The sequence below is a fragment of the Lutra lutra genome, chromosome 14 (assembly GCF_902655055.1).
Source record: "Lutra lutra chromosome 14, mLutLut1.2, whole genome shotgun sequence".
NCBI lineage: Eukaryota > Metazoa > Chordata > Mammalia > Carnivora > Mustelidae > Lutra > Lutra lutra.
Window position 1 is genome coordinate 55,075,233 of NC_062291.1, and position 11,632 is coordinate 55,086,864.

General features: G+C 45.6%; 1 long non-coding RNA gene across 1 annotated transcript; it reads left to right on the forward strand.

Moving 5' to 3' along the window:
- The first annotated feature begins 381 nt into the window (after positions 1-381).
- On the forward strand, positions 382-2,742 carry LOC125084346 (uncharacterized). Its single transcript, XR_007122611.1, has 3 exons — positions 382-418; positions 1,619-1,838; positions 2,588-2,742. It is a non-coding gene; the product is annotated as an uncharacterized LOC125084346 (long non-coding RNA).
- The last annotated feature ends 8,890 nt before the right edge of the window (positions 2,743-11,632 follow it).

Genomic DNA, 11,632 nt, shown 5'->3' on the forward strand with positions numbered 1-11,632 from the left:
AAGTAGTTGGCAAGACAGAAATGGCTGATTTTGCAACGCGGCCTGGGGAGAAAGAAAGTACACTGGGAGAAAGTTAGCCAAGCCTCCTAGCCTCATTCCTGCTTTGGTTGTAGGAAGAAAGGGCATGGTGTCTGCACTCAGAGAATGCTCTGTTAAGGCTGCTCGTTTTCCCAGGCGGTTGGGACTCTGATGAAGCCGGGCCAGAGGGTTCTGGGGCTGAGCAAAGTGTTAGCACAAGAGGAGCAACGTTCCCACACGAATCCAGTCTGCTGGATTAATCAGCAAAGGTATTACTCAGCTCGAGGGGTCTCTGAGGGGAGGGCCAGAGATCAGATCTCAGAGAGTTCCAGTCTGGAACAATGTCCTCACGATGGGGGCTACCCCAGATCATGGGCACCATGAATGGCTCATACTGCTGGTAATGGCCATTGGATGCTAGGAACCCCACAACTGTGCCCTAAACCCTTATCCCAAAATGGAATCTGAGCAGCCTCAAGTTCCTCATGTCCTCTTCTGGAGATCAAGCCTGTCATGGTGTCTGAACGGCTAGGCCTTGGGTTTATGCCTTGTGAGCCAGCATTAACCTTTGACCTTGGGGAAGTGGGACTCATAATGTGGGAAACTTCCCAATCACGGGTGGGGTTTGAAAGGACAACCGTTAGGGATGTGTCCATCACCTCACAGCATTTCTACAGGTGTGTGGGTGCTCATATGATCTGTGACTCCACCTCCCCTTTCTGACGTGCTTTATCCTTAAAAATGCATTCAAGCCCCAACCAGCAACAGGGGCCCAGACTGCTCATTTGGGGTCACTCAGCACCTCTGAGTTCTAAATGCAGCCCCAAGTACCACCTGGTCACCCCTTCTTTCTTGTGGCTCTGCTCCTTTAAGTCATTATTGCCTGCCCGACATGGGCACAGACCTCTTTCTACCCCTACCCTCTGATATGGAGAGCTGAAACTTTTTTCAGAGATGTACCAGACCCTTGGGGAAGACCCTTTCCCTAACGCAACAGAGCAGTTGGCTCTGACTTGTCACATCCTTCTCTTAGGACTCACCTCTGGTTTTCCCTCTGCAGAAATAAAGGCCTTTGAAAGTGTCCTAAAAAATGAATTCAGCCACCAAGCCTAAAATGCAAGGATAGAAGTAATGTTTTTTAGATACTGGGTTTTGGTTGGTACCAGATGAAACCCCATTTGGGGGGACAGAGTTGGAAAACTGCTCGAATACTTTTCTCCTTTAGAAAAGCCTAGAAAGCAGATTAATGTCAGTGTGCCAGAGTGGCCCCCACCTTCCAAATCCAGGTGACCATGCCTGTCAGGACCCCCACAGACCTCACAAGAGGAGGCAAAACTGGGTAGAGGATCCTTCCCGGGACTGCTCTTCACCTTCTGGTGATGTTCACGAGCTGTCTGCCTTTGCACTTGCCCTGCCCCCGCCCTGCCCCCCACCCTGGGCACTTCTGTCTGGCACTCAGTGCTTCTCTGTTGAACGACCAACCAGCTCCTCTGTGAATTCTGCTTGAGCCCCCAGGAGAGACATCTACTAACCCCAGCTATCTTACTCTAAGAACCCTGTGAGTTACTCGGTTTTATATTTATCTGTGTTTTCCTTTTAGGACAAAGACAATATATCATTCGTTGTGGGGTCCCCAATAACTGGCAGAGTTTTTGAGTGGAAAGGAGGAAAAATGGATGGATGGATGGACGACACTCACAGACTGTCAGACCGACACCTGAGTTTTGAGGAACAGTGGTTGCTGCAGCGAACCGCCACGAGGGGGCAATGTGGAGCAGCTTTTCAAGGTCGTCTGAGACTCTTCCACCAGACCATGGCTGGTGAGGTTTCTAGAACTTATTTGGTTCAGCATTTTCTTTTTTTCTTTAAAGATTTTATTTTTTTACTTATTAGACACAGAGAGAGGGAACACGAGCATGGGGAGTGGGAGAGGGAGAAGGAGGCCTCCCACTGAGCAGGAAGCCGATGCAGGGCTCCATCCCAGGACCCTGGGATCAGAGCCTGAGCCAAAGGCAGACGCTGAACCGATTGAGCCACCCAAATGCCCCTCAACATTTTCATTTGAGAGAGAAGAAGCTGAGGCCTGAGAGGGTGAAGGCTGTGCCCAGGGACACACAGCTCCTGAGCTTGCCTCATGAGTGGGTCCAGCATCTTTCCATTATGAAAGCCTGTGCGCCCAGCTCCCTGGGCTCCAATGGCCCGAAGCTGCCAGGCATCCGGCAGCCAGCTCCAGTTTCTCTGCAGCCCTTGCCCGATCTGGCTGGCTGCCGGCCGCTGGTGGTGACCCTGTGCCGCACAGAGGAGACAAACCACTGAGTATGCCATTCAGGGCGGGCCTACTGTGTCCTCCGGCCCCTCCGTGGGGACCCTACTAAACTCCCTCTTTCCTTGACATGTCTCTTCTGTCCTTTTGGGCCTACATCGCCTGGGCTTATATTTCCCAAGAAAGGAAGGTCCCCATACTCAGAACATGTCCTGTACCATGCTTCCTTCAAAATGTACTTCTTTTGTGTACCACGTCCTCTAGCCCCACCGTTTAATTCCCTCTGTCTCTTTGGGGAGGGGGCAGGTGTTTGGAAGAATGCTAGCATGGTGATGAAGCTCCCTCCCTCCCTTCCTGGCCATCCACACACTGTCGTAGCAGGCTCCTGAGGTCCGAGTTTTAGATGGCAGAGGGAAATATCCAGAGTGCACATGAAACCTCAAAATTTCCTTTCCATTCATTTGCTCATTCACCTATTTAATTATTCAATTATTAAAAATGTTTTTAAGCATCCGCTATCTGTTAGGTGCTGAAAAGAAATTCAGTCTTACATTTATTATGCCCCTGGGCACTTATGTGCCAGGCACGGTGCTGAAGGCCTGACATTCACTATCTTTACACAAGCCTGTGAGGGTTAGGGTTATTATTCCCATTTTACAGATGAGGCTACAGAGCTCTAGAGAAATGATGTCACTTGACCAAGTGAACTACAGAACCAGGAGTCAAGCTGGTTGGAGGCTGTCACCTGAAGGGTCAGGCATTTCTGTTGAAGTTCACTGTTGGGCTTATGGTTGCTCGTGCCCAGAACTCTCGCAGAGTCTGCACCCTCCACAGGCAAGTGTGAAGTGGTTAAGCACAGAGCCTGAAGGGATGAGCGAGAGCTGCAGAGACCTGCCCTGGGCCTGGGTCTCTGTTTAGTTAAGTATATTGTAGCTTTCTGTCTCCTAGAGTGGAATTCCAGAATGTTCTATCAAGTTCAATTCTGTAATTGTATATGAATATTCTGTATGGTACCCAGGATCCCCTCAGAGATGTGGCTCAGAGAAAGGCCCCTCTAGGGTCACTGGGATGGGAGTCAGAAACCTGGGTCTGCTTGACTGGGGCCTACCGAGCCATGTGAGCTGGACCCTTTCCTGCTTCCTTGTAAACTGGGAGACTGTAGTACCCCCATGCAAACTCTACCATATGCTTCAGAGCTGTCCTCAAAACAAGATAAGAGCACGTGTGTGGAACAAGGTGTTCTCTTATATGACCCAAGCATCCTTATTATCTCCTTGAGCTGGGCTGCGGTGCTTTGACTGGACCCCCAGAAGCCTAGAGCAGTAGTTCCCGGCCTAATGACTGAACAGGTCAGTTTTCTTGTTTTATATTTTCTTGTTATAAGTATAAAGAATATAAATATAAAGAAAAACATATTTTCTTGTTATAAATCTCCATGAGTCCCATAGGATTGTTTCTTTTTAAAAATGGCTGCCACAAACACTCTGTTCTAAAAGAAAAAGAAGTTTAACAAAAAAGTAGGCAGGACATAACCTCCAATAAAAAGTGGATGTATTTAGCTTTGCAAAAGAAACTACACAGTCTCTATTTTTCTCATTTCGCTTTAGGTCAGTGGAAACTGAAGCAAGGACTGGCCCCCGGGAGCTGATGCCAGAGAGTGTGTGTGGTTTACGGGGTGTCCTTCGACCTTGCAGCCGAGCCTTCTCTGAGCAGTGAGAGGTACACTAACTGCGTCACGGAGCAGTCATGTGTGTCGAGGACCTAAAGGACAGCATAAAAAAATAATGTTCCAGGAAATGTTTTTAATGGGTATTACAGAATAGTGTGTGCAGCAGGACCCCCAACTTGTGACATACCTGATCGCCTACGAGCAGCCTCCATCGCACAGGAAAAAAAACGCCAGAAAGCTATACAGCAAAATCCCATGGGGTTGTCTCTGCATGGAAGAAGGACAGCGGGTTTATTTTCTCCGAGTGGTTTCTTGCATTTTCCAAATCTTACTGTTTTGTAATCAGAAACATAGAACGAATAAAGTAGCCAAAGGGGAAAAAGTGGCGCAAGATGAGTTATGCCACACACTGTGTGAGACGCTGGCCTCCCCGGGACCTGGAGAGCTCCGTGAAGCCACATCCTGGACTGCGCTGGGACCACTTACCTCCTGTCTTTGCTTCTCTCTGGCTGGGCCTGGAGTCTGGTTTGTGGGGAACATCCCGTCTGTGCAAGCTGAGCGGACTGCTTTCCTTACCAGGCTGGCCAGTGTGGCTCCTGGCCAAGAGGGGCCACAGAGACAAGCTGTCACTTAGGTGGAGATGGGCCATTCCTAAACTGTTGTCCTTTCTGATGCAGACATTTCTGTTTGAAGCCTTTGATGGCTTTTGTCTCTCCTCAGGATGCTGGAACAAGGCAACCACCAACAATCCTTTTAGAAGTTTAAGCTCCTGTCTTAGAGGCAATCTGGCCATTAAATGAAGACAGGGTTTGGGAGGATCTCTTCCCCTCTTCCCCTTGATTAGGCTTCTTGCTGATGAGTGACAGGAGTTACTTCTGGCTAATTTGAGCAAGCAAGAAGTGCATTGGAAAGGCTTCTGGTAACTCCCAGTTTAGGCTGGAAGACGAGAGCCCACTGATAAAATGGGTAGGACCCAAGCCATGAGGAACACTGCTAAGGGCCCTGAGGCTTGTCTCTTATACTCATGATTCTGAGTCTGGACAGGTTCACGGAGAGGGTTCAGAGCATGGGCCCTGGAGCCAGACTGCCTGGTTTCAGATCACGTTTACCAGGACCTAAAGCAAATTCCATGACTTTTCTATGCTTCCGTTTCCACATCTGTAAAATAGAGATAAGAACCAGCTGGCATTCGTTATCTCTTGCTGTGAAACAAATTACCCCCAAAGCTAGTGGCTTATAACAACAATAAACATTTATTGCCTCAGTTTCTGTGGGTCAGGTATTCAAGAGCAGCTTAGCTGGGTGACTCTGTCGCAAATTCTCATGAGGTTCAGTCACGCGTGGGTTGGGACTGTCGTATCCGAAGGCTCAGCTGGGGCTGGAAGGTCTGTTTCCAAGGGGGCTCGCTCCTTCGGCTGGCAGGCTGGTGCTGGCTGTCGGCAGGAGGTTTTCCTTCCTCCCGAACCTGACTGCTTAAGGACCCTCACAACATGGTGGGGGTCTCTCCCCAGAGCAAGTGATACTGGAGAGAGAGCTGGACAGAAGATATGTCCTCTGTATGACTTCACCTGTGAAGTCACATCACATCACTTCTGCTCTAGTCACTCATTAGAAGAAAGTAAGTCCAGCCAGTGTGTGAGGGGAAGAAAAGTAGGCCCCACTTTTTGAAGGGAAGTATGTGAGAAAACTTGTAGCCCTATTTTCTAACCACCACAGTACCTCATAGGACTGTTATAAAGATGAAATGAGTTAATACTAGCTAGTGTTTAAAACAGTGCCTGGGGGCGCCTGGGTAGCTCAGTGGGTTAAAGCCTCTGCCTTTGGCTCCGGTCATGATCTCAGGGTCCTGGGATCGAGTCCTGCATCGGGTTTTCTGCTCAGCAGGGAGCCTGCTTCCCCCTCTCTCTGCCTGCCTCTCTGCCTACTTGTGATCTCTCTCTCTGTGTCAAATAAATAAATAAAATCTTTAAAAAATATTAAAAAAAAAGGTGCCTGGAATATTGTAATTACTACATAGGTGTTTGATTGCTACTACTACAAATACTACTACTTGAAAATACCAGCCCTTTCCCAGGAGTGGCTTGCTCTCGGATGTCTGCCCTGTGCGCAGTGCCTTGTCTCCCTGGGAACTCTTGGGCCTCCTGGAAGAAGGGAAGGAAGAGCCTTTCTCAGAAATGATCACCACTGTAAGTCTCTCCCTCCCGCCCACCCCCCATCTACCCCACAGCCTGGCTGAGGCAATTACTCAGCTGTGAATGTTCAGAGCCATTGGGTCCGGGGTGTGGTGGGAACCCTCCTTGGCAGGATGGCAACAACAGAGGCAGGAGGAAGACTTACAACCTCTACTCAGGGATAAGTGCCCTTTGCATCCTTCTGTAGAATCGATGCTAGTTTTGCAGGAGATACGCTGAGCTCGGCAAGGACTTGTGTCTCACACTGGCCAGGTACAGGCAGGTAAACAAGCTGGTGACAGATGGAGGATAGACTACTCACAGGGAGGTTGGCAGAGGAAGCCATGGGCCAGTAAGCATTTTTAGACAAACTTTATAAAATCTTTCCAAAGGAAAATTTAAAAAACCACATGCAGAAAAAGTCCTTTCCTCCTGTCTGGTTAAAAATATAAAATAAACAGGCACAGAAGTCATCCCTCAATGCGGTCTTCCCTTTAGCTCAAAAACTACACTGTTCATATTCACACTTGCCTGATCCTTGTCTCCCCTTCTATCATTTTTATCTAGAGTGGGAGAAGTAAAGGAGCATGATAATAATAGTATTTTTTAGCTTAATACTAATTTTATTATATTTTTTATTATAGTAACATTGACTTATAACATGTTATTAGTTTCAGGTGTCCAACATAATGATTTGATATTTGCATACTTGGCAAAATGATCACCACTGTAAGTCTGTTAACATGCATCACCATACAGTTACAGTCTTTTTTTCTTGTGGTGAGAACTTTCAAGCTCTGCTCTCTTAGCAACTCTCAAATATGCAATACAATATTGGTGACTCTAGTCACCAATGTTGTCCATGATATCCCTATGATTTACTTATTTTATAACCAGAAGTTTGTACCTCTTGATTTTCTTCACTCATTTTACCCACTCCACAAACTCCCTTCCATCTGTTCTCTGAGAGTTTTGTTTTGTTCTGCTCATTTGTCTTATTTTTTTAGCTTCCACACATAAGTGAACTCAGATGGTATTTTTCTTTCTCTATCTGGCTAATTTCACTTAGTGTAATACCCTCAAGGTCCAGCCATGTTGTTGCAAATGGTAAGATTTCATTCTTTATGGCTGAGAAGTACTCTTGGCTATTGTAAATAATGCTGCAGTGAACATAGGGGTGCATATATTTTTACAAATTAGCATTTTAATTTTCTTCAGATAAATCCCCAAAAGTGGAATTTCGAGATTATATGGTAGCTAGACTCACTAAGAAAAAGAGAGAGAGGTCTCAAATAAACAAAATCAGAAATGAAAGAGAAGTTATGGGGCACCTGGGTGGCTCAGTGGGTTAAAGCCTCTGCCTTCGGCTCAGGTCATGATCTCAGGGTCCTGGGATCGAGCCCTGCATCGGGCTCTCCGCTCAGCGGGGAGCCTGCTTCTTCCTCTCTCTCTGCCTGCCTCTCTGCCTACCTGTGATCTCTGTCTGTCAAATAAATAAAATCTTTAAAAAAAAAAAAAGAAAGAGAAGTTACAACTGATATATAAAAAAACAAAGGATCATGGGAGATGACTATAAACAATTATGTCAATGTATTGGACAATCTAGAAAAAAATGGATAAATTCCTAGAAATACGATTGTCTAAGACTGAATCATGAAGGAGTAGGAAATCTGAACGGATCAATTACTAGTAAGGAGATTGAATCAGTAATTTAAAACCACCTAACAAACAAAAGTCCAGGAGCAGAAATTTCACCGGTGATTTCTACCAAACATTCAAAGATTTAATAGCTATCCTTCTTAAACTCTTCCAAAAAATTGAAGGTGGTGGGGGGGAGCTTCCGAACTCATTTTATAAGACCAGCATTATCTTGATACCAAAACCAGAGAAGGACACCACAAAAAGAGAAAATTGCAGGACATTATTCTGACGAACATAGATGCAAAAATCCTCAATAAAATATTACCAAACCAAATTCAACAATACATAAAAAGTGACATTTATTCCAGGGATGCAAGGATGGGTCAATATCCATAAATCAATCAATATGATACACCACATTAACAAAATGAAGGATAGAAATGATATGATCCTCTCAATAGTGCAGAAAAAGCACTTGACAAAATCCAACATCCTTATGATAAAAAAGAAAAAACTGTCAACAAAGTGGGTATAGAAGGAATGTCCCTCAACATAATAAAGGCCACATATGACAAGCCCACAGCTAACATCATCCTCAATGGTGAAGAGCTGAAATCTTTCCCTGTAATATCAAGAGCAAGACCTCTTTTATTCAACATAGTATTGGAAGCCCTGGCCAGAAAAAAGGAAATAAAAGGCTTCCAAATAGAAAAGGAAGAAGTAAAACTGTTCCTATTTGCATAAGACATTATTTTATATAAACACTAAAGACTTCACCAAAAATAACTGATGGAACGAATAAACAAATTCAGTAAAGTTGCAGGATACAAAATCAATATAAAATAATTTCTTGTGTTTTAATGTATTAACAATGGAATATCAGAGAAATTAAGAAAACAATCCCATTAACAGTTGCATCAAAAAGAATAAATTATCTAGGAATAACTTTAACCAAGGAGTGGAAAAACCTATACACACTGAAAACTACAAGACATTCATGATGTAAATTGAAGGAGACAGAAATAAATGGAAAGATATCCTGTGTTTGCCATCAAAAGAAACGAAATCCTGCCGTTTGCAACGACGTGGATGGAACTAGAGGGTATTATACCGAGTGAAATAAGTCAACTGGAGAAAGAAAATTATCATATGATCTCTCTGATAGGAGGAATTTGAGAGGCAGGGTGGGGGGTTGTAGGGGTTAGGGAGGAAAAATGAAAACAAGATGGCATCAGGAGGGAGATAAACCATAAGAGACTCTTAATCTCACCAAACAAACTGAGGGTTGCTGGGGGGAGGGGTGGGTAGGGAGAGGGTGGTTAGGTGGTGGACATTGGGGAGGGTGTGTGCTATGGTGAGTGCTGTGAAATGTGTAAGCCTAAGGATTCACAGACCTCTACCCCTGGGGTACATAATAAAAACAAAAGATATTCTGGAATGGAAGAATTAATATTGTTAAAATGTCCATATTACTCAAAGAGATCTACAGATTCAATATACTCTCTATCAAAATTCCAATGATGAACTACAGAGAAATAGAATAAATAATCCTAAAATGTGTATGAAACCACAAAGGATCCAAATAGCTAAAGTAATCTTGAGAAAAAAGGTCAAAACTGGGGTCATCATGATTTCAAACTATCTCACCAAGTCACAGTAATAATCGTAACTAACAACAATGAGCAATAAATACCGCTCTCACAACGAGGGCCCAGCTGCAGTCACCGGCTATCTTGATTCCCAGGAACTATTGAGGTTAGTCCACCCTGATGACTTCACACCCTGTCCCGTGTACCGAGGATATTTTACAGCTTTGTGCACCTGGAGCCAGAGCCCTAAGCCAGGTCTCACCTGTGGTTTGGTCTGAGGGATTTCAGAGTTTCTGTGAACCCCCTACCAGGAAAATAATACCAGTTCTAACTGTTGCCACCAGGTGGGACTTTACAACAGACATCAACAGCAGGAGGTCCCTCCTGGTGAGCCAACACCTCTGCTACAGGGGTCTTTAATCTCAACACTACTGGCATTTGGGGGCTAGACGATTCTTTATTGTGGGGCTGTCCAGTGCTTTGGACAAGGTCCAGCAGCAGCTCTGGCCTCTCCCTGACCCACTGAATGCCAGCGGCAACCCCTGAGTTGTGACAACCAAAAAGGTCTCCTGATGTCTCTGCAGCTGCAGGTGTGTGTGTGTGTGTGTGTGTGTGTGTGTGTATGTTGGTGGTTAAGAGCAGGGGCCCTGAGGTCAGACCACCTAAATTTAAATCCCAGCTCCGTGGCGACTTGATGAGCACCCCATGGTAAACGTAAATGTAGGATGGCCACAGAATGTATCCTTCAAACCAGGGCAATTTGAGAGGAAAAGAGTGTTCTAATAATAATTTCATAACCAGAGACTGTCTCAGGAAACAAGGATGTGTGGTCAGTCCTTAAATCCACAAACATCGTTTAGCCCTGGATGACTAGTGTGCTAAGTACTTTATGTGTAGGAACTTCATTTAATCCCCTCAAGACCCAAAGAGATCAGTACTTATTATTATACCCTTTCTAGATATGGAAGACTGAGACACAAGAAGCTAGTGAGTTATATAGTCGGCATTCTTAAAAAAAAAAAAAAAGTTTTTATTTAATTATTTATTTGAGAGAGAGAGAATGAGAGAGGGAGCATGAGCAGGGGGAGAGCGGGGGAAGGGCAGAGGAGGAGGGAGAAGCCAACTCCCCCCTGAGCAGGGAGCTAGAACCCAGGACCCCTGGGATCAGAACCTGAACTGAAGGCAGACGCTTAACCGACTGACTCACCCACGCGCCCCAGTCAGGATTCTGATCTTGGCAGGCGAGTTTCCAAGCCTGTGCTCTTCGCTACATGCCTGCTGATGCTTGGGCGCACGGGGAAACACAGAGCTACCTGATATCCACTGGATGCCACAAGAACTACCAGCTCTAGGTTGTTCATGGTTTCAGCCTGGAGCCCACTTACAAAGCCAGTTTTCAGGGGTTACCGTGATAAAAAGCAGACACATGAAAATCATTGTGGAGCAGGAAATGAGAGCAGTATCCAGTATGATTCCCAGTTCTGTGGAGCTCAACAGGTGCGCCCATCCCATTAGGAAGTCACTATGTCTATTTAAGAATGAAACAGAAAATTATTTTTTTCATTCATGTTTATTTTCCCAGATGGCTACTAAGCTCTTAGGACATAAAGTCTTAGTAAGTCTTTTGGACCCAGCTGCTTAGTAAATGAAACCGTTGGGTATTTCTTTTGGCTTGGGGGTACCATGAAGGCAATGTAAAAGTAGAAAATTTGGGAAACTTTGCACTCACTATTTTGCCATTGGAACAACCTGGAGGGTAATGATGGAGAAGGCCTTCTGACCCAGCCATCCCATCCTGGTCGCTCACTCTGGGGAAACCCGTCCTGTCCCCGTGGCACATGAGCCCTTGCTAATGGAATCCACCCCCTGCCCCCACCAACCCTCTCTGTCCTCCTCCCACACACCCAGCTCTCTTTTCCCTCACACAAAGAAAGAACAGACCCTGACCCCAGACAGTTGCTAAATCCCATATGAGTGGGCGCCTGGGTGGCTCAGTGGGTTAAGCCACTGCCTTCGGCTCAGGTCATGATCTCAGGGTCCTGGGATCGAGTCCCGCGTCGGGCTCTCTGCTCAGCAGGAAGCCTGCTTCCCTCTCTCTCTCTCTCTGCCTGCCTCTCTGCCTACTTGTGATCTCTCTCTGTCAAATAAATAAATAAAATCTTTAAAAAAAAAAAAAAAAATAAATCCCATATGAGTCCCTTTCTTTCAATCTCTTGCCCCGTTTCAACAGCGTCAGGAAGCAAACTGGTTGTTTTACAACTTGACTTTCCTCAAGTTTCCA